This window comes from Pseudophryne corroboree, chromosome 2 (assembly GCF_028390025.1).
Source record: "Pseudophryne corroboree isolate aPseCor3 chromosome 2, aPseCor3.hap2, whole genome shotgun sequence".
NCBI lineage: Eukaryota > Metazoa > Chordata > Amphibia > Anura > Myobatrachidae > Pseudophryne > Pseudophryne corroboree.
The window spans coordinates 484312827-484338304 of record NC_086445.1 but is presented as its reverse complement, the minus strand read 5'-3'; the positions used below and the strand labels follow the sequence as shown (position 1 = coordinate 484338304).

Below are 25478 nucleotides of genomic sequence, written 5' to 3'. Positions count from 1 at the left end.
TATAAACAATAAAAACAAAAATGTAAAAATTATAAATACTTCCACCTCAATGTCGCCTCTTAGCAGGGGCGGTTTAACAGAGGAGGGGGCCTCTGTACAGACCGTGGGTGGGCCCCTTCCTCTCCCCGGCACAGTAGGCTCCGGCATTGTGCAGGTCTCTGGAAACATGATGGCAGCCAAGTTCTGGAGACTAATTTCACTACTGCGCATAGTGGACATTTTGACAGTGGTTTTTGCTGTGTCTGCAGTGCCCGACGCGAGACTACGTTAAGATAAGTATTAAAACATGGGTGCAATATGTGCGGTGTGGGCGTTATAGAAATGCCAATGCCAATTGCACCCATTATAGAAACGCTATTATGGTCATGAGTTATGCAACACATAAATGAGGGGTTTAGGGGAAAAAATAAGAATTTACTTACCGATAATTCTATTTCTCGTAGTCCGTAGTGGATGCTGGGAACTCCGTAAGGACCATGGGGAATAGCGGCTCCGCAGGAGACTGGGCACAAAAGTAAAGCTTTAGGACTACCTGGTGTGCACTGGCTCCTCCCCCTATGACCCTCCTCCAAGCCTCAGTTAGGATACTGTGCCCGGACGAGCGTACACAATAAGGAAGGATTTTGAATCCCGGGTAAGACTCATACCAGCCACACCAATCACACCGTACAACCTGTGATCTGAACCCAGTTAACAGCATGATAACAGCGGAGCCTCTGAAAAGATGGCTCACAACAACAAAAACCCGATTTTTGTAACAGCAACTATGTACAAGTATTGCAGACAATCCGCACTTGGGATGGGCGCCCAGCATCCACTACGGACTACGAGAAATAGAATTATCGGTAAGTAAATTCTTATTTTCTCTGACGTCCTAGTGGATGCTGGGAACTCCGTAAGGACCATGGGGATTATACCAAAGCTCCCAAACGGGCGGGAGAGTGCGGATGACTCTGCAGCACCGAATGAGAGAACTCCAGGTCCTCCTCAGCCAGGGTATCAAATTTGTAGAATTTAGCAAACGTGTTTGCCCCTGACCAAGTAGCTGCTCGGCAAAGTTGTAAAGCCGAGACCCCTCGGGCAGCCGCCCAAGATGAGCCCACCTTCCTTGTGGAATGGGCTTTTACAGATTTAGGCTGTGGCAGGCCTGCCACAGAATGTGCAAGCTGAATTGTACTACAAATCCAACGAGCAATAGTCTGCTTAGAAGCAGGAGCACCCAGCTTGTTGGGTGCATACAGGATAAACAGCGAGTCAGATTTTCTGACTCCAGCCGTCCTGGAAACATATATTTTCAGGGCCCTGACTACATCCAGCAACTTGGAGTCCTCCAAGTCCCTAGTAGCCGCAGGTACCACAATAGGCTGGTTCAGGTGAAACGCTGAAACAACCTTAGGGAGAAATTGAGGACGAGTCCTCAATTCTGCCCTGTCCGTATGAAAAATTAGGTAAGGGCTTTTATAGGATAAAGCCGCCAATTCTGACACACGCCTGGCCGAAGCCAGGGCCAACAGCATTACCACTTTCCATGTGAGATATTTTAAGTCCACAGTGGTGAGTGGTTCAAACCAATGTGATTTTAGGAACCCCAAAACTACATTGAGATCCCAAGGTGCCACTGGAGGCACAAAAGGAGGCTGTATATGCAGTACCCCCTTGACAAACGTCTGAACTTCAGGAACTGAAGCCAGTTCTTTCTGGAAGAAAATCGACAGGGCCGAAATTTGAACCTTAATGGACCCTAATTTTAGGCCCATAGACAGTCCTGTTTGCAGGAAATGCAGGAAACGACCCAGTTGAAATTCCTCTGTAGGGGCCTGCACCACGCAACATATTTACGCCAAATACGGTGATAATGTTGTGCGGTTACATCCTTCCTGGCTTTGATCAGGGTAGGGATGACTTCATCCGGAATGCCTTTTTCCTTCAGGATCCGGCGTTCAACCGCCATGCCGTCAAACGCAGTCGCGGTAAGTCTTGGAACAGACAGGGTCCCTGCTGGAGCAGGTCCCTTCTTAGAGGTAGAGGCCACGGGTCCTCTGTGAGCATCTCTTGAAGTTCCGGGTACCAAGTCCTTCTTGGCCAATCCGGAGCCACGAGTATAGTTCTTACTCCTCTCCGTCTTATAATTCTCAGTACCTTGGGTATGAGAGGCAGAGGAGGGAACACATACACTGACTGGTACACCCATGGTGTTACCAGAGCGTCCACAGCTATTGCCTGAGGGTCCCTTGACCTGGCGCAATACCTGTCTAGTTTTTTGTTGAGGCGGGACGCCATCATATCCACCTTTGGTTTTTCCCAACGGTTCACAATCATGTGGAAGACTTCTGGATGAAGTCCCCACTCTCCCGGGTGGAGGTCGTGCCTGCTGAGGAAGTCTGCTTCCCAGTTGTCCACTCCCGGAATGAACACTGCTGACAGTGCTATCACATGATTTTCCGCCCAGCGAAGAATCCTTGCAGCTTCTGCCATTGCCCTCCTGCTTCTTGTGCCGCCCTGTCTGTTTACGTGGGCGACTGCCGTGATGTTGTCTGACTGGATCAGCACCGGCTGACCTTGAAGCAGAGGTCTTGCTAGGCTTAGAGCATTGTAGATGGCCCTTAGCTCCAGGATATTTACGTGAAGTGATGTCTCCAGGCTTGACCACAAGCCCTGGAAATTTCTTCCCTGTGTGACTGCTCCCCAGCCTCTCAGGCTGGCATCCGTGGTCACCAGGACCCAGTCCTGAATGCCGAATCTGCGGCCCTCTAGAAGATGAGCACTCTGCAACCACCACAGGAGAGACACCCTTGTCTTTGGTGACAAGATTATCCGCTGATGCATCTGAAGATGCGACCCGGACCATTTGTCTTGCAGATCCCACTGGAAGGTTCTTGCGTGGAATCTGCCGAATGGGATTGCTTCGTAGGAAGCCACCATTTTTCCCAGGACCCTTGTGCATTGATGCACTGAGACTTGGCCTGGTTTTAGGAGATTTCCGACTAGCTCGGATAACTCCCTGGCTTTCTCCTCCGGGAGAAAAACCTTTTTTCTGGACTGTGTCCAGGATCATCCCTAGGAATAGAAGGCGTGTCGTCGGGATCAGCTGCGATTTTGGAATATTGAGAATCCAACCGTGCTGCCGCAACACTATCTGAGATAGTGCTACCCCGACTTCCAACTGTTCCCTGGATCTTGCCCTTATCAGGAGATCGTCCAAGTAAGGGATAACTAAAACTCCCTTCCTTCGAAGGAGTATCATCATTTCGGCCATTACCTTGGTAAAGACCCGGGGTGCCGTGGACAAGCCAAACGGCAGCGTCTGAAACTGATAGTGACAATTCTGTACCACAAACCTGAGGTACCCTTGGTGAGAAGGGTAAATTGGGACATGTAGATAAGCATCTTTGATGTCCAGAGACACCATATAATCCCCTTCTTCCAGGTTTGCAATCACTGCTCTGAGTGACTCCATCTTGAATTTGAACCTCTGTATGTAAGTGTTCAAGGATTTTAGATTTAAAATTGGTCTCACCGAGCCGTCCGGCTTCGGTACCACAAACAGTGTGGAATAATACCCCTTTCCCTGTTGCAGGAGGGGTACCTTGATTATCACCTGCTGGGAATACAGCTTGTGTGGGAACTGGCTGTGTGCTGCAGCCTTTTTCCTCTCCCTCTGCCACGGGGCAGAAATGAGGAGCCTTTTGCCCGCTTGCCCTTATGGGGCCGAAAGGACTGCGCCTGATAATACGGCGTCTTCTTATGTTGAGAGGCTACCTGGGGTAAAAATGTGGATTTTCCAGCAGTTGCCGTGGCTACCAGGTCTGATAGACCTACCCCAAATAACTCCTCCCCCTTATAAGGCAATACTTCCATGTGCCTTTTGGAATCCGCATCACCTGACCACTGCTGCGTCCATAACCCTCTTCTTGCAGAAATGGACAGCGCGCTAACTCTTGATGCCAGTCGGCAAATATCCCTCTGCGCATCACGCATATATAAAAATGCATCTTTTAAATGCTCTATAGTCAGTAATATACTGTCCCTATCTGGGGTATCAATATTTTCAGTCAGGGAATCCGACCACGCCACCCCAGCACTGCACATCCAGGCTGAGGCGATTGCCGGTCGCAGTATAACACCCGTGTGAGTGTATATACATTTTAGGATATTCTCCTGCTTTCTGTCGGCAGGTTCCTTTAGGGCGGCCGTATCAGGAGAGGGTAGTGCCACCTGTTTAGACAAGCGTGTGAGCGCTTTATCCACCCTAGGGGGTGTTTCCCAACGTGCCCTATCCTCTGGCGGGAAAGGGTATGATGCCAATAACCTTTTAGGAATTATCAGTTTTTTATCGGGGGAAACCCACGCCTCATCACACACTTCATTTAATTCCTCGGATACAGGAAAAACTACAGGCAGTTTTTTCTCACCAAACATAATACCCTTTTTAGTGGTACTTGTATTATCAGAAATATGCAAAACATTTTTCATTGCCTCAATCATGTAACGTGTGGCCCTACTGGAAGTTACATTTGTCTCATCATCGTCGACACTGGAGTCAGTATCCGTGTCTGTGTCTGCCATCTGAGGTAACGGGCGTTTTTGAGCCCCTGATGGCGTTTGAGACCCCTGGACAGGCACAAGCTGAGTAGCCGGCTGTCTCATATCGTCAACTGTCTTTCGTAAAGAGCTGACATTGTCACGCAATTTCTTCCATAAGCTCATCCACTCAGGTGTCGACTCCCTAGGGGGTGACAACTCTATTATAGGCAATTGCTCCGCCTCCATCTCATTTTCCTCCTCAAACATGTCGACACAATCGTACCGACACACCGCACACACACAGGGAATGCTCTGATAGAGGACAGGACCCCACTAGCCCTTTGGGGAGACAGAGGGAGAGTATGCCAGCACACACCAGAGCGCTATATATAGACAGGAATACCACTATATAACGTGCTTTTCCCTTTATAGCTGCTGTTATTATCAAAACTGCGCCAAATTAGTGCCCCCCTCTCTTTTTTACCCTTTTCTGTAGTGCAGGACTGCAGGGGAGAGTCAGGGAGACGTCCTTCCAGCGGAGCTGTGATGGAAAATGGCGCCTGTGTGCTGAGGAAATAGGCTCCGCCCCCTTCTCGGCGGCCTTTTCTCCCGCTTTTTGGTGAATTCTGGCAGGGGTTAAAATACATCCATATAGCCCTGGGGGTTATATGTGGTGTATTTTCGCCAGCCAAGGTGTTTTACATTGCTGCTCAGGGCGCCCCCCCCCCCCCCCCCCCCCTAGCGCCCTGCACCCTCAGTGACCGGAGTGTGAAGTGTGCCTGAGGAGCAATGGTGCACAGCTGCAGTGCTGTGCGCTACCTTGTTGAAGACTGATGTCTTCTGCCGCCGATTTTTCCGGACCTCTTCTTGCTTCTGGCTCTGTAAGGGGGCCGGCGGCGCGGCTCTGGGACCGGACTCCGAGGCTGGGCCTGTGTTCGGTCCCTCTGGAGCTAATGGTGTCCAGTAGCCTAAGAAGCCCAAGCTGGCTGCAAGCAGGCAGGTTCGCTTCTTCTCCCCTTAGTCCCTCGATGCAGTGAGCCTGTTGCCAGCAGGTCTCACTGAAAATAAAAAACCTAAAACTAAACTTTCACTAAGAAGCTCAGGAGAGCCCCTAGTGTGCACCCTTCTCGGCCGGGCACAAAAATCTAACTGAGGCTTGGAGGAGGGTCATAGGGGGAGGAGCCAGTGCACACCAGGTAGTCCTAAAGCTTTACTTTTGTGCCCAGTCTCCTGCGGAGCCGCTATTCCCCATGGTCCTTACGGAGTTCCCAGCATCCACTAGGACGTCAGAGAAAAGAATAATTAAGATGCTGAAAGCAGGCATAAGTGTGCAACATATGCAACTGCTCACAAGTTTTGCTGCAAGTCAAACACTCACCTCAGTGATGTGAGAGTTATAACTTCACATGGATGGTGCAGGCGGCGCGCGCGTGCGGGGGGCTGGGGGCACGGCCTCCAGCTGCCAGCACCAACCACATGTACTGCTTACATCATTACACCTGTCTCCCTCCATGATGTTTCCTACATCATGTACTGTTGTGAGCAAGTACAGAGTCCCTGCCCCTTCCCATAGTCCCCACCCCTCCTGAGTCCCACCCCCACCCTCTCCCCAGTCATGGCTGTTTCCCTGCTGCAGTGTCTGGTGTGTGAGGGGGGCACAGTACCCCCTTTATGTAAAGGTAATCACCTAGGGGATGATGGGGGCTGTGTGTGTTTATTCCTGTTATCTGGGGGTGGAAGGCCTGTGAAAATGTTGCTACAGGGCTCCCCTGAGTCTAGATACGCCCCTGCCCAGTATCATGGGACATGGATTGGAGGTGGTTAAGAACATCTGTTACCTCTAATATACTTCCCAATTTTTGTATTCATTGAGTCAATACACAGTGGGGCTGATTATAAGTTGCTTGCAAATCTAAATGTGAATGTGAATGGATTACAAACAGAAAGCTAATGTGACTACCTATGCAATTGTACAGCCATACTTTCTGCCATACTAATGGCCCATACACACTAGATTATTTCAAGCGATTTGAGCGATAACGGCAGCTTTGAGTGATCTACCGTTCAAATCTAGTGTGTACACAGAGAACAATGCGTGCACCCACGCTCATTTGAAGCAGGTCGTCAGTTGCCCATGCATGCAGCTCAATCTTCACTACGTCGTTGGTAAAATCGCTCATACTGGCATGTGTGTATGCAACGAACAATGGGCCCGATTAAGACCTGATCGCTGCTGTGCATTTTCGCACAGCAGGCAATCAGCTATGAACTGCGCATGCTTTTGCTCCACAAGGCGCACACGTGTCGCCAAACAACAACAAGCATCGCCGGTCGGCAACAGGCTGGTGCGAAAATTCTAGTCGCACAGCCATTCACAGGCTGATTGACAAGAGGAAGCCGTTTGTGGGTGGTAACTGAGCGTTTTCTGGGAGTGTCAGGAAAAGCGCAGGCATGCCCAAGCGTTTGCAGGGAGGGTGTGTGACGTCAGCTCCAGCCCCAATCAGCCCGTTCTGATCACACTGTAGGAGACTGCACACACAGGGCAAATCATTCACTGGTGAGTGAGGTGCGAACGGATGGATTTGCAGCTGTCCGCTGACTGAGGTTTTTTTTATCAGCTCGGCATATACATGTGATCGCACACTTGCACGGCGAATATATAATCCCCTTAGGCGGCAACTATCTGATCGCAGGACAACAATTTTAGCAGCCTAGCGATCAGGTCTGAATCACCCCCAATGTCCAATATGAGTAATTTGACCAATTTGAAAGATCTGGAACTGATGTGTGCACTGGCCAGCATACTGTAAATAAGGCTCCAAAACCAGCTTCACAAACGATTCTCAGCAGATTGACGTCATTCAGATCGTTTGTAAAAACGCTCACTGTGTACTACGGACTATGACTACGGGAAGTTCAAGGGAAAACTCACTTCTTCCAAATTGTTCATCTTTCACATCATTCAAGTCTTCTAGTGTGTATGGGCCTTAAGAGCAGCTGTCATTATCAACATCACTTATACTAATACCATGCCAGGTGCAGGAGATCCGTCTGAATTTGGGGTCCAGAATGTATACACATGGCTGATTAGTGAGTATCTCTGGCTGTTTGCCCATAAAACACCTCCAAAACTGTTCCCTTGCATAAACTTGTAATGTTGCCGCACAGGTGACAGCCAGAGATGTCCATTAAGTGGCCACAGAGAATAGATTGAGATATGTATCACTATGAATCATGTGTGCTTTCACAAAGATCTGCAGCTAGCTAATATCAAGCCTGCACTTCACCTGGTTATAATCAGCCATAGAACCTGTGTAAATCATATGTCCTGGATATTATGACAAGCCTATGCATTGTATACAGCCCATGAGCCATGCGCAGTATGCATAAAAGAAATTGCTAAAATGTGCTTCTACATTCAACCCTACAGCACATGTGAATTAGGCCCAGTGCGTGCACTGCAAAAAAGGTGGCATGGTCACACCACAACGAGAGTGTGACCATGTCACAACTGAAGTCACACACCAGAGGCATAACTAGGACTTCAGATGCATTCAGCTGTGCCTTACCTATCTCACTGTCCACCACCAGTAGCAGTTGCAAGCACACTCTTTCACTGCTGCTCTGTAAAACATTACTTAACATCTGCAAAGTACTGGTACAGTTGGGATTGTTGGAACAGTTACGTCAATAATCGGGACAGCGGCGCAGACCCCTCATATTAGGAATATTCCTTCTACAATCATAGGGGGTGATTCAGAGTTGATCGTAGCTGTGCTAAATTTAGCACAGCTACGATCAGGCACACTGACATGCGGGGGGACGCCCAGCACAGGGCTAGTCCGCCCCGCATGTCAGTCCCTGCCCCGTCGCAGAAGTACAAAAGCATCGCACAGCGGCGATGCTTTTGTACTTCAGGAGTAGCTCCCGGCCAGCGCAGCTCTTGCGCGCTGGCCGGGAGCTACTCGTCGCTGCCCGGGTTGCAGTGGCTGCGTGTGATGTCACGCAGCTGCCGCGGCCCACCCCCAGCATGGTCCGGCCACGCCTTCGTTGGCTGGACCGTGCCCCTTAAATGGCGGCTTAACGCCGCCGTCCCGCCCCCTCCCACCCAGTGACCGACTCTGCCTGTCAATCAGGCAGAGGTGATTGCTAGCTAAAGACTGCCGTCGGCTGTCTGGCATGTGCCGACGCACTGCGGCACCGACGCATGCGCAGTTCAGGCCTGATCGCTGCTGTGCGAACACGCACAGCACCAATCAGGTCTGAATTAGCCCCATAGAACAGATATTGTTTAATATAGTTTGGTCTTCCTTTCCTATCATAGTTATTCAGTAGCAATTATGTTTACTTTTTAGAATAAATAACAGTAAGGTGTTTCTATGTGTAGTATGTTAAAATTAGCTGAAAGCAGAGAAAACTTGAAGATGTGACAAATTTGTATGCTTTTAATTCATACAGATGGAGCCCATCGCAGGCGGGGGCGTGCAGCGTGCCTAGGCACGCATGCACCTGGCCTCGCCGGCCAGCGTAAAGAGATGCTCCAATTCACTTTGCATGGGATGCGTGCGCATCTACGACGTACGTGCCTCCTTTTCATTCCCGGGAGTCACACCTCACTGGGCGCACTGAGTTGCAGACGGAGCCACAATTAGCGTGGCTCCATCTGTATAAATCCCAGGTTTTATAAAACAAGCGGAATATTCTGAATATATTACATAATTATACCTCCCAACTTTTTATGCAGGTTACTCGGGACTTCTGAATGAGTTGGCATGGCCTCTAGTGGAGGGGCGGGGCCTAGTGGCGCGACCCCCTTTTTTGTCATTTTGCGGGCGTGCCCAGCGCTTCCTGAGCAGCCCCCAGCTAACCCTCCCTTCACTGATAGATGCCGTCTCTCCTACTAATCTGCCCCCACCCCCATCCCCCCGTCCGCGGGACACTGTGACCCACGGGAGGGACAGCGGGACAGTGTCCAATTAGCGGAACTGTCCGGCTGTATTCGGGATAGTTGGGAGTTATGCATAATTCCCCCATGTGTTATTGAACAGAAAATAAGGCAGCGGGGGGTGTAAAAATGTGACAGCAGGCAGTGTGACATATGGCCTTATATGTATGATATATAGAATTAGAAACCTGAAAAGGACAATTTGTAAATGTCCATCATCGAGTGCAGCATTAATATGGGAAAGAAAAGCAGATACAGTGAATTGCACTTATCTACTTTCTAGATTTACTTTAACAACAACAGTGCACATGTCATAACCTTTGCTAATCAGATCTGGACCTCTTTAGTACTTAGCGGGGATGACTGCTGCACATGTGTTATCAATCAACAGCCTTTAAATTACCATCTTGGCTGATTATTAAAAGGCATGCAAAGGGGGATGGGGACCAGCTGCCCAGAAACTGCCCTCCGGCCTGTGCCTGACTGACATGCTTCTTCTACTACACGGTTCTCAGGACCCCACACAGTGCTTGTTTTCAAAATAATGACCAGTGAAATAATTAGTTCCACCTGTGGATCTTTTAAAATGGGTCAGTGAGTAATGAATACACCTGTGCACCTGCTAGGTGACCTGGAAAACATGAACTGTGTGGGGTCCTGAGGACCGAGTTTGAAAACCACTGCTCTACTGAGACTAAGCGGGACATTTACTAAGCAGTGATCAACCAATCAGCAGCTCTGTATCATTTTATAGTATGCAAATTATAGATGTTACTTCAGTGCTGATTGGTTGCCATGGGCAACTTTTCCACTGGCTCACTTCTCCACTCTTATCACTGCTTAGTAAATGTCCCCCTAAATCATACCTCCCAACATGACCCTCTCCAGGAGGGACACAATGCTCTGCTCCTGGTCTTCTCTCAATGTATGATTGCCATCACCTGTGGTGAAACACCTTTCTTATCAGGTAACAAGTTCAACACAGGTGAGGGCAATCCTACATTAAGAGGGAAGTCCAGGAACAGAGCATTTTGTCCCTCCTGGAGTGGGTCATGCAGACCCTCCAACATGACCCACCCCACTAGGTACAAAATGCTCTGTTCCTGGACTTCCCTCTTAATTTATGATTTCCATCAGCTGTGTTGAACTAGTTAAATGATAAGAAAGCTGTTTCTTCACAGGTGATTGCAATAATAAATTAAGAGGGAAGTCCAGAAACAGAGCATTTTGTACCTAGTGGGACGGATCATTTTGGAGGGTATGGGTCATGTTGGGAGGTATGCCCTAAATACTTAACTACAGTATATTCAGCAGCAGATCTGTAACCATACCTCCCAACATGACCCATTCCAGGAGGGACAAAATGCTCTGTTCCTGGACTTCCCTCTTAATTTATGATTGCTGTCAAGTGTGTTGAACTAGTCAATGGAAAAGAAAGGTGTTTCACCACAGGTGATGGCAATCACAAATTAAAAAGAAAGCCCAGGAACAAACAGGTGAGGGAAATCATAAATTAGGAAGCCGCAGAACAGAGCATTTTGTCTCTCCTGGAATGGGTCATGTTAGGAGGTACAGTATGCATAGCCGTTCCTTTTCATCCTTCCCAACTGCTGATGGCATATCAATATGAAGAGGCTGCAGACTAATCATTTTATAGTGAGTGGGTGAGGTGATTTTGAGGGTCATATATTTGATGGTGTGGATTTTTTTTTTAAATAATGGTGTCAATGTACTAATGACTACTAATTGAAGGTGTACTGACAAACCTAAATAATAGAATTCTACTGAATTAGGTTTACGAAGCAATTATATTTTATATATTTTAATATATTTAATATATATTACATTTATGAAAAAAATGCCAACAATTTTGGGGACATTTTTGAAAAAATAACAGTTAAGTGGTTAATAATATTCATGCTTCAGCACATTTTGTTTTAACCAACTGTGCTCAAGTATGGCTAGCCCTAAAATATGCTTTGAAGGCCAAGTTTGGGAAACACTTCTAGACTATGGGCCTGAATCATAATTGGACGCTAATGCAATCACTCTCGTTGTGCAACTGTGAAAACATGCTAATGACCCAGAAGCTGTCTTGTGTATCGGAACACACACAGCCGACTTCATACAAAAGTAGAAACATCGGACGCACATCACTCAACAGTCGACCTCCTAATTGAGTCAATGGCGTCCAGCTAGAGCAGCTCTCCTGACATGCCGTGGGCTCTCCAGCTGCGAGCGAATCCACATACGCAGATTTTGGCACGCCCAGAAAATATTTGGTAAACGGCTCGACATGGCTCAGTTTGTTTAACCTCTCCCAAAAGCAGTCTGCCTGTCACTCACTTTGTGAATAAATCCACTGTGCATGAGGCTGTGCACTATTGCTAATCAATCGCCATGCGTGCGCATCGACATTGCGTCCAACCATGAATCAGGTACTGATTGATCATTATTCCTACTTCTAGTTTTATACCAGCTCTGTATAAACCCTTTAATGTAAGTTCCAGCTTTGAGGTCTTCAAAATCAGTTGACCTAATGGCCCGCATGTAACTAAGTGCTGATTCACTGACACGGCCAGCACCGCCGACTAGATCCACCGAATGGCGGCCAACAATAATCAGCGATCCATAAGGGAAATTGAAAATTTTAAAAAATGCAGATTTGCCGACTCACCCAATTCTCAATCAGGGAATGGCTTTTTTAGACATGTTTAATATTCCCTGACTCCCAAAAGGGTAGGCAAAGACTGTATTTTAGGTGCCAGACCTTCAGCATTAAACGTAAAAGCATCATAGCAAGCATCAAAGGCGAAGGACTGACCTGAGTGAAACTGAAAACATTTGTGCTACTTTGTGGTGCTGATCGACAAAACAACTACTTCCCAATTTAACAAGTGCTGGTTTGTTATATGTGAGAATAGGTCAGTCTCAATGTTGTCTCTTAATCATGTTCCTTTACACTTGTGCATTATTACGCTGGCAATACATTAGGACGATATCGGATACGAATGTAAGATTTCAACGCGTCGTATGATGCATTGTGTGCACATCGTATGTGCTTAAGATGAAATGCGCGTCCCCGTTGGTCGAATGTCGCATCAAATGATCATTCGTGCAGCCCATATTATCCATCGTAATCATATGCACATCATATGCAAATACGATGCATCGTACGATGGTGCGTACGATCAGCGTCCATTTAAATTACTTTTTTTGTGATCACATGCTTGGTGAGGCATACGATCGTACGATAGATTGTATGATTCATCTTATGCAAAAAAACAGCCAAATCATGTGCGATGGGTTCCGCGAGGGATTGAAGGGAAATCGTATAAGGAATCTGACCGGATGCTGGTCTTCCTAATGTATGGACAGCTTTACCTTTTTCTTATTTATGTTTGTCACAGTATATTTACAATAGTTTATTTACATTTAGTTTCATCATATTCTTATCACCCTCTGGTTATCAGTTTTATGTTGCAGTGTGCAAATCTGTTCTGCGCAGGTCAAGGTTCCAACAAACTTGTGGCGAGGGTTGTATAGAAAAAGCAGTACAAATGTTACCTAGCCATTTATTAACGTAATTAATTAGCTGCAAACACTGTTCAGTTATAGGCTTGAGAGAATGTGCAAATTGAATGCAGTACAAATATTTTGAAAAGGAACGCCTCCATGTTGTAGATTTTGCTTCTCCAAATATTTACTGTCTAACATTGTCCTAACACAAGTCAAGTTCCAAGAATGACAACACAAAACCAATATACTGTAGTAATGTATGTTCTAAAATTACTACAGCATATGAGAACCACACAATTACTACTATATTAGTATTGCTTAATTTTTTTTTTACAACTAGTCAGTCTAGATGTAGAAGCCTTTTAATAGAATAATCACCCAGTTATCCTTTGATAAATACTTGTATTATGCAGAGTATCTTGTGCTTATAAAATGAGGAATACCTTAAAACTGAATTTTGATTTTGATGACTGGATATTCATAAACTTTTAAAAACAGATGAGGACACAAGTGAAAAATCTTTTTTAGTTAGAAGTAGAGCTGAGCGGGTTCGGTTCGCCGAGAACCGAACTCCACGTGTCAAACACGGTTCCGAGCCCGGCACGGTTATTCCCGTCTGACTCGGAAATCCCGAACGAGGCAAAACATCATCATCCCGCTGTCGGATTCACACAGGATTCGGATTCCATATAAAGAGCCGCGCGTCGCCGCCATTTTCACTTTGGCATTGTAGAGAGTACAGAGAGGACGTGGCTACGTTCTCTCAGTGTCAGTTCTCAGTATCAGTGCTCATTGTCTTGTGCTGCATTGTGCTGCTCAGTAATACTATTACAGTGTCTTGTGCTGCATCTTGCTGCTGTAGGGTGCTGTGGTAGTAGTGTACTGTGACTGTGCATCGGTCATCATCATTCCAGTCACAGTGGTATCTGGGGGGTGACAATTCCAGAGTGCTTTTGTGCTGCTCACTAATACTAATACTAGTACAGTGTCTTGTGCTGCATCGTGCTGCTCAGTGTCAGTTCTCAGTAGTATCATCAGTGCTCAGTATCACTGGTCAGTGCTCAGTGTCTTGTGCTGCATCATGCTGCTCAGTGTCAGTTTTCAGTATCACTGCTCAGTAGTATCATCAGTGCTCAGTAGTATCATCAGTGCTCAGTATCACTGGTCAGTACTCAGTGTCTTGTGCTGCATCGTGCTGCTCAGTGTCAGTTCTCAGTAGTATCATCAGTGCTCAGTATCACTGCTCAGTAGTATCATCAGTGCTCAGTATCACTGGTCAGTGCTCAGTGTCTTGTGCTGCATCGTGCTGCTCAGTGTCACTGCTCAGTAGTATCATCAGTGCTTAGTATCACTGCTCAGTAGTATCATCAGTGCTCAGTATCACTGGTCAGTACTCAGTGTCTTGTGCTGCATCATGCTGCTCAGTGTCAGTTCTCAGTAGTGTCAGTTCTCAGTATCACTGCTCAGTAGTATCATCAGTGCTCAGTATCACTGGTCAGTGTCATGTCAGAACAAAATGTTTGTGGAGGTGTCTTCCTCAGAGGAGTCTGTACCAGGTACTCAGGATTGCCTTGAGTGGTTTCATCCCATTAGGATGGAGACAGAATGGCTGGATAGCCTAGGAAATATGATTCCTCAGAGTTCATTAGGGCATACTCTATTAAGTTGCTGGAAAAAAAGCTATGAAGAATGCTCTAGATATGGATCAGTCCATTTCATCTAGGACCCCCTCAGCTCCTGGTACACAGGTCTTGCAGGCCAACTCGGACATCGATGCCGACACAGGGATCGGCACAGAAGTTAGAGAGGGGCACTATGATAGATTGGAATATAAAATTCAGCAGTTTATCAATACCATTAGGGATGTGTTAGAAATACCTATACAAATAGAGGAAAATTCTTGTATGCTAACTGCAAAATCATTAGTGACATTCCTGGTCTCGGAAGAGTTGAATACCCTATTTGAAAGATCCTGGTTAAACCCAGAAGAGGTTTTTCACATCCCCAATAAAGTACTTAAGACATATCCCTTTCCTGAGGAGGATAGAAGGAGATGGGAGATTCCTCCCATAATGGACATTTTGGTGTCCAGGCCATCAGGGGTAAGTACATTACCTGTACCAGGCTCGGCCTCATTAAAGGAGCCGACTGACCGCAAGATAGAGACAACTCTAAAATCCATTTACACGGCTACTGGAGCCGCCCTTAGGCCCACTACATGCACTTGGGTAGCTAGGGCTATGTTAAAATGGTTAGACAATTTACTAGAAGACCTTGATACAATCCATACAGATGATGTTGTCTTGATTCTAGGTCACATAAAGGATTCGGCTAAATTCATGGTGAAAGCCATGAGGGACATTAGGCTGATGAATTCTAGAGCATCCTCCATGGCAGTAGCGGCTCGCAAAGGTCTCTGGATCCACCAATGGAACGCAGACGGCGAATCCAAGAGGTACGTCCCCATCGCAGGTAAGACACCGCTTGGGGACACTCTGAATACAAAGGCTACTTCGGGTAAGTCAGCTTTGCTTCCTTCCGCAGCACCACCTGTGAGAAGACATAACTCTGCTTCTCTGATGCAGTCCCCTTGGGCTGCCAGATCGAGAAAATTCGGGAGGGCCTACTTCTACACGAGGCTAGGCCATAGAAAGAGCAGAAAGTCTGCACCCACTACACAGGTGCACGGGTTCAGAGGTTGGATTTTACTCCCTTAGCGTTCTCAGCGTGACGCGGAAGGACTCCCATGTCGTGTCCACTGGGAGGGGGGGGGGGGAATCTCCTCTACATCACTACAGGGGAGCCTTAGTGATTATTATTATTATATCCAGGGTAATAAAAATTATTACCCAGGGTTACAAACTGGATTCAGGAGTTTCCCTCTGGCTGTTTGTTTGGTCAGCCCTGCCAATTGTTAGGACAGTGGGTTTGTCCCTGTCATATAAAAAAAAAAATCAGTTGTGGGAATATTGAGGCTGGATGGCTTGGTGGGACCAAAGTTAAGCAAAAGATCTTATAACCTTTTTGTAAAGAGATTCAAGTCCAGATGGAGTCTCTGTGATAGCAGTCCCCAAGGGAGAGGCTAGGGAACTCAGTATGTCTATGCACATCAAAACTGCATACTGGCAGGCTCCAGTCTGGCCTCCATTTCCGGCATACAGACAGTTTTGCTGTATGGAACTGTTTCCACCAGTCCCAGTTATGAATTGCTTCTTTTTTGGTGGGGTGATTAATTTCTTCTTTTTTTGTGGGGGCCCAAACAAACCAATCATTTCAGCCACAGTCGTGTGGCAGACCCTGTCACTGAAATGATGGGTTTGTTAAAGTGTGCATGTCCTGTTTATACAACATAAGGGTGGGTGGGAGGGCCCAAGGACAATTCCATCTTGCACCTCTTTTTATTTATTATTTGCATCATGTGCTGTATGGGGCCTAGTTTTTTAAAAGTGCCATCCTATCAGACACTGCAGTGCCACTCCTAGATGGGCCAGGTGTTTATGCCGCACACTTGTGTCGCTTAGCTTAGTCATAGAGCTACCTCATTGCCCTCTTAGTTCTTGGTAGTTGGTACATATGGGACAGCTACTTCTTGGCATGATGTGCAGTTTGGGGACTAGTTTTTTAAAGGTGCCATCCTGTCTGACACTTCCGTATATGTTCAGTGGTACTGCCATTTGATATAATTCCTGACATTACTGCCATTTAATTCCAGTGATTTTGTCATTTTTTTCCAGTGATTTGGACCAACAATACCATTGATTAGAACGAATAATTCCTGTGATACTGGCTTTTAATTCTAGTGATTTTGTCATTTTCTTCCAGTGATTTGGACCAATAATTCCATTGATTAGAACAAATAATTCCAGTGATATTGCCTTATAATTCACATGATACTGGAGTCTAATTCTAGATGGGCCAGATGTTTGTGTTGCTTAGCTTAGCCATCCAGCGGCCGCCATCCAGCGACATTGGTGCACCTTTTTTTCTTTGCATCATGTTCTGTTTGGGGACTATTTTTTTAAGTGCCATCCTGTCTGACACTGCAGTGTCACTCCTAGATGGGCCAGGTGTTTGTGCCGCCCACTTGGTTCGCTTAACTTAGTCATCCAGCGACCTCTGTGCAAATTTTAGGCCTAAAAATAATATTGTGAGGTGTGAGGTGTTCAGAATAGACTGGAAATGAGTGGAAATTATTGTTATTGAGGTTAATAATACTATAGGATCAAAATTACCCCCAAATTCTATGATTTTAGCTGTTTTTGAGGGGTTTTTTTAAATCACCCGAATCCAAAACACATCCGAATCTAAAACCCGAAAGGGTGGTTTGGCCAAAACGCGCCAAATCCAAAACACGACCGCGAACCCGATTCCAAAACCAAAACATAAAACACGAAAAATGCCCGCTGCACATCTCTAGTTAGAAGGTAAATCCTATATCTGCATGATTTAATAAGGCTGCATGTTGTATTGCAGTTTGCATGAGTGTATAAATTCAACACTGAAGCACAAAAAATATACAGATATATATTAAGATGATGAGCTTTATTTATGAAGTGGCAGCTTTTGTAAGCCACAGCTTTTGGGCAGGTTGTAGGAGAAAAATTAAAGCGGAATTCACAGTCATTATAAAGCCTCACATTTGTTACACCGACAATGAATGCCGCTTTACATATTAACTGGAGATGTGCGGGTTCGGATTTACCTGGATCTCAAAATGGAGTCTTATTGGCTCTAGGATCTCACGTATTTTGGATAGCTAGTAACAAAAAATCGGATAAATCTGAACTTGCGTTAATTTTACCATTAACAACTGAGCGAAATCTGAACCCGCACATCTCTAATTTTAACTTCCAACCCACCGGGAAGCCGCAGCTTCGAAAATAGAGTGTCTTTATTGATAAATAGAATAGAGAACACATAAATAGCTGAATTACTTTTTTGTCCTGGTGTGTTTTGTGTTAGTAATAGAAGGGATGATGCAGAGTGACAATTGCACCAGTTGTAGCATATCTGCATGACAAGTACAGTGCATGCCCAGGATGTGAATGCCTGGAAATGTGCACTACAGACCTGCATCTACAACGTAGAAAGGTTTATACCAGAAAGGCTGACCAGAGCTAGCGGGGCATTCTTATGTATCACTACACTGGATTGCTGAAGGCAAGAAGACATGAAGGGGTAAATGTAATAGGGTCCGAGTTGTTAGAGGTGCGGAACTTCGGGCGAAAATTTCTGTATTTTTAAAGTGGCAATCAAATGCAAGGCAAAACTAGGTTGAGTTTGCCTTGTAAATGATTGCCAGTTTAAAAATACAGGCATTCTCACCCGAAGTCCTGCACCTCCAGCTACTTGGACCCTATTTACATTTACCCCAAAAACTGTTCCTGGGGCACTCTTTGTGTAAGTATAGACAGACATATAATAAAAAGTAACTTTTATTGCAAAATACCTGAAGTGTACGCTGTAAAATAATTTTTTACATTTATTTATACTGAAACAATTATTAGGTATCATCTATTGGAGAAAGAGCGCTACATAAATTCATGTTACATACATCTAAGAAACATATCCAAAATACGACCATATCTTACACAAGACACAGCAAAAACTCTAATCCATGCTCTCATTATCTCCCGCATTGATTATTGTAATAGTCTCCTGACCGATCTTCCCAAACATAGGCTCTCACCACTACAATCCATTTTGAATGCAGCTGCGAGGCTAATCTTCCTTGCCAGACGTTCATCGTCTGCAGATCTGCTCTGTCAGTCCCTCCATTGGTTACCGGTATTCTACCGTATTAAATATAAAATACTTTTACTCACATACAAGGCTATTAACCAAACTGCACCAACATACATCTCTTCACTCATCTCAAAATATCTCCCTACCCGACCTCTCCGCTCTGCACAAGATCTACGTCTCTCATCCACACGCATTACTTGTTCACACTCAAAATTACAGGACTTTATCCGGGCTTCACCCACTCTGTGGAATGCCCTCCCACGCACAGTAAGACTCGCCTCTAGTCTCCAAACCTTTAAATGTTCCCTGAAAACTCACCTCTTCAGACAAGCCTATCAAATTCCAGACCCACCCACATAACCTTCAGTGCTTCCCTATCTAATTACATCCTCTGTAGAGTATTCATAACATCACATATCTTGTCTTTCTTTAGTCTCACACCCTCCTGACACTTGGATAACTTTGTGGGGTATCATCATACAACCCATTAAGAACCTAGCAATCTGGTGGACCATTATGCAATAGGTAGCATCTATCCTTGTGTATCTATGCCTATTTCCCTATAGATTGTAAGCTTGCGAGCAGGGCCTTCCTACCTCTGTCTGTCTGTTTTTACCCAGTTTTGTTCTATTACTGTTGTTCTAATTGTAAAGCGCAACGGAATATGCTGCGCTATATAAGAAACTGTTAATAAATAAATAAATAAATAATAAAAAAATACATAAATAAAATTATTATTATTATTATATAGCAAAAGTGTCAAAATGGATTAATGCATTAAAAGTAGGCAAAAATATTCTGATCCCTTAGATCATCAATCAAATTTCACTCAAGAGATATCATGCGTCATTGGAACAAAAATGTCCGCAATTATATAAGTAAATAGTTTCCAATGGTCTAATCCCAAAGAGGTTAAATCAATAATCAGTAATATCACATATGTATATGTGTTTACTAAAGTAATAATGTATGTCAGTGACTGATCAGCTACTGTACAGAGCAATACAACAGTTGGCAGTTATTTTAGTGAGTTGAATTGTATACACAACTAATATTGTTTAGAGGCTAAGTAAAACCTGTTAGTTATTGTCAACTATAACCCTCAGGATTGAATTAAGTAAAAGAGAGTGCTGAATTATGTACAAGTGAAGCACATTGCCCAATATGCAGTTAAACACACAATGTGCATTGTGTTTGATTTATAAAATAAACATTTGTAGAACTCAGGATTTAATTATACACCGGGAGCGTTAAATTATCTGCAAGTGTAGCAGTTGAACAAAGTAATGTTTGTTAACCAAAAGGACAATGCACTATAAAAGAGATAACACATCATATTTTATATCATACAATAAAATGGTAAAATTGCTGGCACCTTTGTATTTAAGTAGTCCTATGTAGATAGAATAGAGCTAGGATTGGGAATAGTGTCTCACCACTTCTGCTGTCCATGGTTTGCAAGCATTGGACCACGTATGAGAGAGTGGTGTAGACAATATCATGGAGGAGGAAACAGAATGACGCTTCTGTTCTCGGTACAGGGAATGTGCAGGACCTGTTACATAGTATGCATTGCAGGAACTGGCATCATTCCTTTCCAAGTGAGAGGTTATAGTCCACAAGCTGTTCAGTACAATCAAACCATTGTTACTGCTGTCAAATCATAAACAGAGAATCGCGCTGGAAGCCTCTGTGTGTGTGCAGTTTGTCGTGATTTCTACATGTTTGAACTCTGAAAGAAAACAACACGGGACTAAGGGCCTAATTCAGACTGGATCGCTGCAGCGGCAGCAATCACAGTCTGAAGCCCTTTGCGGAGTGCGCCCGAGCATCCCAAGAGCCCAGTGAGATGCTAACAGCATCTCAGGGCTGCAATCGTGTCTGCCTGACTGACAGGCAGAGGCATTTGGGCGGCGGGAGGGGGCGTGCCAATGGCATTAGATCGCCGTTGATGGGGCGCAGTCCGGACAACGCAGGTGTGTCTGGACTGTTGCGGGGGTGGGCCGCGGTGGCTGCGTGATGTCACACACAGCTGCTGTGAACCAGGACACAGCAGGTAGCCGCCTGCCAGCACCGGAAGGGAGCTACTCGTTGGGTGCGAAAGCATTGTCGCTCTGCGATGCTTTTGCACCCTTGCGGGAAGGAAGGGGGGGGTTAGGGTCTGACATACGGGGTGGATTAGCTCTGTCAGACAAACTGATTGTAGATGAGCTAAATTTAGCACATCTACGATCAGATCCAGGGGCGTAGACAGAACTTTGTGGGCCCCATAGCAACATTTTGAAGGGGCCCCCAAATGCTTCTAGAGAGACACCTCTCTGCAACAGCTGTTCATTGTATGCCCCATAATAGTGCCCTAGTTTATTTACTGAACTAAGTTGTGACTTAGCTAATGTTATCCCCCATAGTACTGCTCTTGTTTATTTTATATACCATAGTATGTCACATTGTATCTGCTGTCAGCACACATTATGCAATACAGTACCCCTAAATCACATAACTATATACACTGTCCCCAGTTCAAATTCTGACACATAAAATGCCCCCAGTTCATAGTATGCCACACTGTAGTGCCACCACTTCACATTATGCCACATTACAGTTACCCAGTTCATATTATGCCGCACTATAGTGCCATCAAGTTAATTTTATACCACAGTACAATGAGTAGGTCCAGGCATGTAACTAGATATTTTGTAGGCCGAAAGGCAAAAATTTGTATGGGCCCCTTTGTACCACCCAATGGCGAAAAATGTATACAACACATAGAAGGTGGGCCCCTTTCAGCTGTGGGCCCCATAGCAGCTGCACTACCTGTACCTATGGTAGCTACGCCCTTGATCAGATCTGAATTACCCCCTAAATCCCAAGTCCACAACCCTGTTCTCAATCGGTCATGGAGCTGAGGCAACATGAATCCGCGTTCACTCCGGCAGTGTGGGATTCACTCAGAGTGTCAGAGGTAAAGCCGGCTGTAGGGTCAGTGTGTAAGAGTACATGCTGATCCTGCTGTGGGATCAGACAGGGTTGTGGACCAGAGAACTGGCAAAGCTCCGTGACCAGTTGGCCGCACATGCAGACTAGTGAAATTATGCATATACGCCTGAGAGAGTTGCATTATTTGCAGGTTGTCAGGAGCAGTGCAAATAACGTGTGATGATACCACTATCACTAGCAACTAGCAAGCCAGTGTGATTGGATATATGCTACTGTTGGCAACTGGACCCCTTGTGTAGCTTTACATATTGGTGGAAATTAGCACGTTTTTGTCCACTCCCCCCCCCACTCCCCCTCGATGTTCTGCCTTTTAAATGACTGCCTCTTGAAAACATAGGTAGACTCATTAGAAAGTCGCCGCTGCTCCCAAGTCGCAAGCTATTACATTTACACCTACCAATTTATTTGCCAGGCAGAAGAAATGTTTAGTAATTACAAATAGTGTAAAGCATTTATTCAAATGTACTTTACAATACAAATAACTTTATTAAGCATATTGGCATATTCAATTGGGCGTGTGAAATTGCGGCCAGCTGAGGGGTTTTTCCTATTCAATTAGCCGCAAAAATTTAGCTGCAGTAATTTCAATAGAAATGAACACAGCTTGTTTCTCGCAGACCCAGAACAGGTGCAAAGTTAGGGAAAATTGGTATTTAAAAGTAAAAATGTCACTACTTGGTTCAGAACCCCTAGGACACCCCCCTAACGATTAATTAGGCAATTGGAAGTTTTTAATTAGCTTAATTAGGCTAATAATGACGTCATTTTTTAGGTGGAACAATGCAAAGTACAGAATGGCTTAAAAGATGTGGGGACAGGTATATGGGGATGTTGTGGGGGGTTTTTGTTTGTTTTTTTAAAGGCAAAAATAAGTTTTCCCATCATAGATGGTGCACCATCATACTAACACAATACGTTTTACATTTGGAGAGAGAATTGACAGCATAGGAAAGGAATGAGTTAAACATCTTGTGAGGGGTGGACCTAGCTGGAAGTAAAGTACAGCCCTTTGGGAAAAGGGGAGGGTTAGTATATATAGGGAAGGATAGACATTTTGTCTCTCTCTTGTTGGTGAAATTGCCTTTGAGTGGGTGAGTGCTGCGTAGCAGAGCTCCCCATGTTATTGTTGAGATTCCAATTTAAAAAAAAAAAAAAAAAAACTGCAAGCTCTCCCCTGCATTCCTCACTACATTCCTGCTATGTCGTCCTGGGTTTGAATACTTTGACACCGGAGTTTGTTTTTAATAGACCAGGTCAGCCTTGCCGCTGGGGGCTGGGCCGGCTTTGCCGGACGGACACAGGCGGCGGGGTAGGCCGGAGGTCCGGTCAGGCCGCCCGGAGGTGGAAGGGCGGCTGCCCTCGCCTCCGAGAGCGGCGGACGAAGCAGCGGTGTCGGGCGCCTGCGGGCGCGCGCATGCACGCCGCGGTGGGCGCCTGTCGGTGCAGCCACACTCGGTTCCTTTTAATTCCCCCTCGCTGAGGCCGAATGGAGGTGCCAGGCGGGGGGGGGCCAGGCAGGAGACGGCGGTGAGCCGCGCGAGGCCTGTCGCGGGGCCTCGCTCGGCAGTTGAATGAAGGAGATGCGGCCGGGAGCTTGCTGGCGGGGAGCAGTGGGACGCGCGCACGAGGTGCACGCGCGCTCGCCTCCGGCGACGCCGTTCGCGCACGTGTGCGTGCAGCGGCGCCGCCAGCCTCCATGTCTCCCCAGATTACTCCCCTGCAGCCGGAGTCCTGCGGGGGGGGGGGGGGGGGGGGGGAGGAGAGGCAGTACATGTAGGGGTGGCAGCAGGGCCGCTCAGGAGCATGGGGGTTTAGCGGCGCTGAGAGACGGGGCGCGCGCACGAGCCCGTGCTCACTGCAGGCGGCGCCGTTCGCGCGCGTGTGCCGCATGTCTCTTGGTCTCCCCAGCGCACTCCCCTGGAGCCTACTAGCAGTTATTGTGGTGTAGTGGTAAAGTCACTGCACATCTTAGAAGCTGCACGGGGTTCAAATCCAAGCATCTGAGTGTCATTTAAGAAAGGAGTCCGGAGGGGGGCGGGCGGGGAGGAGAGGCGTGGACTGGTTCGCAGTTATGGTCATAGAAGGCAGCAGAGCTGCACACACCATCATTAGCTCTCGCCGCGGGGCCCACTCAGCGGCCGGAGGTAGCTCCGGCCTGCGGGGGGTGGGTGCCCGCGGGAGGGTGGAGAGTGACGGCGGCGCTGGCTCTGACGGGCGGGCACAGGAGGAGAGCCAGGATTGGTGGGGGCCGGGCCACTGGAGGTCAGAGGCGCTGCCGGTCCCCCACCTGGACGCATCGGGGCCCCGGGTGGCGCCTGTTGGGCGTCGGGCCGTCCGGCGCGCGCCGACGCTGGCTCGGGAGCCCGCAGGGGACAACGCCGTGTGTTGGGGGGGTCAAGACCCTTCTGGAACACTGGCGTTGGCCCTGGCCACGGTGGTGGCAGCGTTGGGGCCGCTGGCCAAGGCCGCGCCCCGGGAGTGGCAAACAGTTCCGGCGCGCCTGCAGCGGTTGGCGGGTCCGGTACGCAGGCGGTGTCGGCAGCGCAGCGGGTTGCTCGCGCCTGCAGGGAGCTCGGAGCGGCCGCGGCGCAGCTAGATCATCGTTCCGGGCGGGACGAACAGGGGCGTGTGGCGGCGACACCTGGCCCCCCGGGGTGCTAGGCATTCACAGCGACTGCTGGCTGGGTCCTCTGCTCTGTTTTCTTCTGCAGGAGCGCGGGGACGTCGGAGTCCAAGGATGAGGAGGTCGGATTTGCCACGCCGGAGGATTCCGTGTCGGAGCAGTCGACGGCATCAGGTGAGGTGGTACAGTCGGTATCGGGCTCCTCCACGCGCTCTAGTTCTCGCAGCTCTTCCTCTTTCTCCTCTTCCTCTTCTCTGTCGTCACAGGCGTCCGAAGTCAGTAGTACTACTAGGGCGATGAAGCGGGCGACTAAATTCGCCAAGAGGGCGGCGGGTCAGCAGGAACGGCGGAAGAGGTGCAAACGGCTTAGCGAGGACGCTCGCTGGGCCAAGAAGCGCCGCGATTTGCCCGGGGTTGTACCGCTGCGATTACACTGCCGTAATGCGGGGGCTGAGGGACAGCTGCCGTAGGAAGATACGCAGGGGGGACTTAGTTCATGTGTTCGTCTGTACAAAGGAAGCGAAGGAGTATAGGTCGGCGGCTGCAAAGAAGGGCATCGGGGCCGAGGCCTTCCGTACCTTCGACAACTGGCTGGACGGTTTTTGGGTCTTCGCGGCGTGCTAACTGGAAGATAGGCCGGACGAGCACAGGAACGTGATTCGGTACATGCTTCTAATACATGACTTGCAGCGCACATCTTCGGGATCGGAGTGGCGTAGGTAGAAGCAGGATGGTTAGCGGGTCATGGACTTTGGGTTCAAGGGCGTCTAGGTCTGGCTCAAAGTCACTCGGGCTTCACAGCAGACGGAGGAGCCCCGGAAGCCGGGGGCGGACGGGCACCACCGCGCAGGGTCGTCCGCCCAGGGGTAAGGCGCGGACGGCGGATCGGCCAAATCCAGCCTCCTCCTGCTTCAAAGGCAGTCGTCAAGGTACCCGGGGTAAGCAAACTTATCCCAGGCAGGCCGCGGGCGGGAGCGCTCCACAGAGCTCCAACGCCAATTGCTTTAGAAACGATGGGCAAGGGGTTAAATTGGTATCCAAATAGGGCGGATGCAAAATTTCTGTTTTCCGGTTTTAGTTTTGTTTTCGCGTGCCTGTTGCGAGCGAGGTGTCGGTTCGGGCCCA

The 25478-nt window shown here is 47.4% G+C and overlaps 1 protein-coding gene across 6 annotated transcripts in view; it reads right to left on the bottom strand.

The window, feature by feature from the left end:
- Nucleotides 1–25478, bottom strand: part of RPH3AL (rabphilin 3A like (without C2 domains)) — a 645411-nt gene that overhangs the window by 587424 nt on the left and 32509 nt on the right. The gene's annotated exons all lie outside the window — the stretch shown is intronic.